At 35.2% G+C, this 6000-nt stretch overlaps 1 pseudogene; it reads right to left on the bottom strand.

The window, feature by feature from the left end:
- Window positions 1-846: 846 nt before the first annotated feature.
- The window catches only part of LOC112917720 (ADP-sugar pyrophosphatase-like), a 184808-nt pseudogene continuing 179654 nt past the window's right edge, over window positions 847-6000 (bottom strand).

Genomic DNA, 6000 nt, shown 5'->3' with positions numbered 1-6000 from the left:
CATTTTTCTCACATGCTGGCCAACACAAGGGGTTTTGAGAGTACCTAATATTTACTAACTGAATAGAATAAACTGTCATCACAGTTGTAGTTAATTCATGTATTCATAAGCCTCTGGTTTTCCCGCTTATGCTAATTCTGCTTTTTTGTTGTAAGTTGTTCTTGTTTGTCTTTTTCTTTTCGATATATAATTGTTTTTTTTTAATTTTGTATTTAAATTAGCTGCTTGTTGTCTTATATGTGACTGTTTCCCCAGTTCTTTATTTTTTAACATTACTCATTATGCTTTTGACATCACAGAGATTTAAACATTTTTAAGAGTCAAATTTTGATATGCAATGAGGCTTAGCAAACTTCCCCTTTATTTCGAAAAATTTTTGTAGGATCATATAAATAAGTTATCTGTCATACTAAATGATTTCTTGTTTTTTATATACAAACTCTTTGCTATTGTTGATTTTTTTGAAAGCTATTGTTTTTATATGTGATACAATTACTCTGCTAAGTACATCTTAGCTGTAGAGGAGTGATTATTGATCTTCTTGGATTTTCAGCATCATTATTTAATTCTAAAGAAAAATCATCTTTTTTTCAAAATTTTTTTACTTTTTGTTCCTTAACTTTTTGGTTATATTTCCTTGGCGAGGACTTTTAGTACTTTGTTGATGACAAGCCAGTTTTTTTTTTTTTTTTTTTTTTTTTTTTTTGTAATCTGCGTTGGCTTTTATTTAATGAAAAAATGAAAAAGCTAATTTCAAATCTACATTTTAGCTAAGCTGAATACAAAATCTTAGTGAAGGAGGCCTGGTGGTCTTGATTATAAGAACATGGCTACTGTCCTTTGGCCTTAAAACTTCAGGAAAGGCACTTCCAATGGCTTCGTGTTTGCACGTTTCAGTGCCAGAGCACAGGAATAGACCCTGGCATCCACTGTCAGAGATATTTTTCAGCTACCAGAGCATCAAGTCCCTTCAGCAGGTCATTCTTTGGTAAGGAAATTACTTCGACAAATTCTCTGTCTCCTTGCTTTGGTTTAGGTCTCACATTTTCAGCATCATCTCTGTTAATAGTTGCTGTCACGATGTATGTGGTACAGTTTGTAAAGCCTGGATCCATACACACAGCTGGAGAACACTCTGCGACATCATCTTTACAGCCAGTTTCTTCCTCAAGCTTCCCAAGAGCAGCTGCTTCTGGGCTCTCCTCATTGATGAGACCCTGCGGGGAATTCTAGTATTGATGATAAGCTGTATTGGTGAGCAAGCTGGCATTTTGCTCAGAGTAAAGGAATTGACTACATTTCCCCCCTTCAGTATGATGTCACTTTGATTCTTGGCAGAGAGGTTTATCAAGTTGTAGGACTTGTCATAATTGCTACATTTGTATTAGTTGTCTTCTCATGGGTCTACTCTGAGTTTTTCTTTTTATCTTTAATCTGCTAATGTGGTGATTTACAAAGATAATTTTTAAATACCAGCCCATTCTTGCATTCCTAAGGCAAGTGATAGTAGGTAATGAGTTTAACGGCTTTCAGTTTTTACTTTGTCCAAATTATTTGTGTAATACATAGGCTTATCTCTGTCCCTCATATTTTTCTATAAATAAAATTTAATAATTTGTGGAACACCTGTGTTTTCAGAGGGAAAGTTTTGACTATTGATTTGATCAATAGTTTTGACTATTTCTTTTTTAGAGTTTCTTGTTATTCTTAAATCACTCCTGTAACTCTTGGGTAATTGTACTGCCTTTCTGTTTCTCCCTAGAAAGTTAGCAGAAATTTACTGGTAAAAATGTCAGACATTTTTATCTCTGTTTCCATTGGTGAAGAATCTGGGTATAGCTAACTGGAGTTCTCTGCTTAAGGCATCCACATGCTGCAGTCAAGCAGTCTGCAGAGATGTATTCTCATTAGGGGCTGGGAAAAAAGGATTAGGTTTCAAGCTTCCTTGGGTTGTTGGCAAAATCCATTTCCTAGTTGATAAAGAACTTAGGGGAGTTTGCTTCTTCAATGGCAGTAGAGAGAAAATCTCCCACCTCAGGGAAAGTCCCCAGTATTCTTTAAGAACTTTAACTTGTTATAAATCAGGTCTATCCAAGATAATCTTTTGATTAGCTCAAATCAACAGATTTGAGACTTTAATTACATCAGCCACATCCTTTTACTTTTTCTGTATTTTTCTGGTTACAAGGAAGTCATAGGTTGCGCTAGTACTTAAGGGGAGGAGACTCTCTAGGGGTATGGCTTATTAAAGGTAAGGTAGGGTGTGTCACCACAAAATATGCCCTTATAAGAATGATTTTCTAAGATATGTGTTCAAGTGTCCCATTTTTATATATCTGATATAATGGAACTCTTCCTTCCCCTTGTTTTTTATCGGCCTTGCCACAGGTTTGGTTAAAAGTTTCCAAGTCCTAGGTTTTTGTCTTAGTTGATACGGTCATTTTTACAAGTAAACTGGAACATAATTATGAGACTGCATAGTTCTACTCATGTAGAACATTTCAGTTCCTGATTCAGATAATTTTTAGTAGAATTTGTTTTTCAGAGCAGTTTTAGGTTCACAGCAAAATTGAGGAGAAAGTATAGGGAGTTCCTATATATGCCCTGATCCCATGTCTGCACAACTTCCCCCTCTGTCAACATCCTGAACTATAGTGATACATTTGTACAGTTGATGGGGCTGCATTGACATGCTATCAGCACAAGTCCATAGTTCACATTAGGGTCACTCTCAGTGTTATACATTCTATGGGTCTTGACAAATGTGTAATGACATTTATCTACCATTATAGTATCATAAAGAAGAATTTCACTACCCCAGAAATTCTTTGTGACCCCTGCCCTGGCTTCTTTGGCAACCATTGAGCTTTTTACTGTACCCAGAGTTTTGTCTTTTCTAGAATGTCCTGTAGCTGGAATTATACAACAGGTTCAGAGTGGCATCTTTCATTTAGTAATATGCTTTTAAGCTTCTTCTATGTCTTTTTATGGCTTGGTACTTCATGTCTTTTGAGCAGTGAATAATGTCTGCTGTTTGGATGTACCATTTTATTTATCTGTGTATTTACTTGCTAAAGGACATCTTTGTTGCTTCCCAGTTTCAGCAATTAGGTAAATATTTGCTTGCAGGTCTTCATGTGAATGTAAATTTTCAATTCCTGTGGATAAATATCCAGGAGTGTGATTGCTGTATGATATGGTAAGATTATGTTTGGTTTTGTAAGAAACCACCAACTGTCTTCCAAAGAGGCTGTCCCATTTTGCATGCCAGTAGTAATGAATGGGAGTTACTGTTGTTCCACATCCTCACCAGCATTTGGTGTTGTGAATGGTACAGATTTTGATTATTCTAACAGCTCTGTAGAGGTATCTCATTGTTGTGTTAATTTGCATTTATCCGATGACAAATGGTATGGAACATCTTTTCTTAAGCTCATTTGCCTGCCAGCTGTAGGTCTTTTGTGAGATATCTTTTCAGGGTTTTTAGCATTTTTTTTTTTTTTTAACCAGCTTGCTCCTTTTCCTGTTGTTGAGTTTTAAGATTTCCTTGGATATTTTGGATAAAATTCCTTTATCAAGTATGTCTTTGCATATATTTTTCCCAGTGTATGGCTTATCTTCACTTTCTCTTGACAGTGTCTTTCCCAGAGCAGAAGTTTTGATTTTAATGAAGCCCAGCCTATCAATTATTTCTATCAGGGATCATGCCTTTGGGATTACATGAAAAAAGTCATCATCACACTTGAGGTCATTTAATTTTCTATGTCATCTTTAGGAGTTCTAGAGTTTTATGTTTTATGTTTACAACTGAGACCTATTTCAGATTAATATTTGTGGAACGTGTAAGGTCCGTGTCTAGATCATTCCTTTGCTTGTAGATCCAGTTCTAGCACCATTTTTTGAAATGACTCTTCTCAGTTGTATTGCCTTTGCTCCTTTGCAAAGATTAGTTGACTAAATGTGTGTGGGTCTATTTCTGAGCTCTTTGTTCTGTTCCATTGATGAATTTATGTTTTCACCAGTACTATACTGTCTTGGTTAATAGAGCTTTATAGTAAGTGAGTCTGGAAGTCAGATAGTCTCAGGCCTCCAACTTTATTCTTCTCCTCCAACTTTATTCTTCTCCTTCAATGTTGAATTGGCTATTTGGGGTCTTTTGATTTAGGCAATTTTTCCCTCAACTTTATTGAGATAAAATTGACATATAACATTGTGTAAACTTAAGATTTACAACATAATTGATTTGATACACTTTTATATTCCAATATGATTGCCACCTTAGTGGCAATGCTAATACCTCCATCAGGTTACATAATTACCATTGCTTTCTGTGGTGAGAACATTTAAGATCTACACTCTTAGCAACTTACAAATATATAATATGGTATTATTACCTATAATTACAATGCTGTGCATTAGATCCCCAGAATTTATTCATTTTCTAACTGGGAGTTTGTCCTCTTTGACCAGCACCTCCCTATTTCCCTCAACCCAAACTATTCTACTCTCTTTTTCTAGGAGTGTGTTTTTTTTTAGATTCCACATATAAGTGATACCTTACAGTATTTGTCTTTCTCTGGCATGATGTCCTCAAGGTCTATCCATGTTGTCACAAATGGCAAGATTTCATTCTTTATCATGATTGAATAATATTCCATTGTATACAGTGGTTTCCCTCCCTTATCTGTTGTGAATATGTTCCAAAACTCCCAGTGAATACCTGAAACCACAGATAGTTTCGAATTCTATATATACTGTGTTATTTTCTATACATATGGCCCTACAATAAAGTTTTATTTATGAATTAGGTACTGTAAACAGGTAACAACAATAACCACAATAAAATAGAACAGTTTTACCAATATAACTATAATAAAAGTTATATGGGTGTGGTCTTCTCTCTCTCTCTCTCTCTCTCCCAAATATCTTATTGTACTGTATTCACCCTTCCTTTTGTGGTGATGTGAGATGATAAAATGCCTAAGTGATAAGATGAAGTGAGATGAATGACACAGTCCTTGTGATGTGGCATTAGGCTACTATTAACCTTCTGATGATACATCAGATGGAAGATGATCTGCTTCTGAACTGCAGTTGACTGCAGTTGACTGTAACTGCACAAAGTGAAATTCTGGTTGGGGGGACTACTGTATATATACATCTTTATCCATTCAACCATTGACACTCACTTTGGTTGGTTCCATCTTGGCTATTATGTATAATGCTGTAATAAATATGGGCATGCAGATATCTCTTCAATATCTTTTTTTTTTAAGATTTTATTTATTTATTCATGAGAGACAGAGAGAGAGAGAGAGAGAGGCAGAGAGAGATACTCCTTGCAAGGAGCCTGATGTGGGATTCGATCCTGGGATGCCAGGATCATGCCCTGGGCTGAAGGCAAGCGCTCACCTGCTGAGCCACCTAGGCGTCCCCCTTCTTCAATATCTTATTTTCATTTCTTTTAGATCTATACCCAGAGATAATATTGCTATATCACATAGTAGTTTTATTTTTAACTCTGTGAAGAACCTCCATACTGTTTTCCCCAGTGGCTTTACCAGTTTAAACCAACAGTGCACAAGAGTTCCCTTTTCTCCTTATCCTTGCAAACATTTGTTATCTATTGTCCTTTTACTTATAGCCATTCTAATAGGTGTGACATAACATCTCATTGTGATTTTAATTTGCATTCCCCTCAGGATTAATGATGTTTAGTATATTTTCAATAGATCAATATGATTACAAAGTCTTATCTTTAAAAAAATTAAAAGCAAAGTAAAATAAATATACAACTGTTGGTTGGCCATTTGGATGTCTTTGGGAAAATGTCTACTCAGTTTCTCTGCTCATTTTGTAGTGAATTATTTAAGGGTTTAATTGTTGTTAGTTATTTATATGAGTTCTTTATATATTTTGGATATTAATCTTTTATCCAGATGTAAGATTTGCAAATATTTTCTCCCATTCATTGAGTTGCCTTTTCATTTTGCTGATTGT

This window comes from Vulpes vulpes, chromosome 15 (assembly GCF_048418805.1).
Source record: "Vulpes vulpes isolate BD-2025 chromosome 15, VulVul3, whole genome shotgun sequence".
NCBI lineage: Eukaryota > Metazoa > Chordata > Mammalia > Carnivora > Canidae > Vulpes > Vulpes vulpes.
This window is presented reverse-complemented; position numbering and strand designations above follow the sequence as displayed.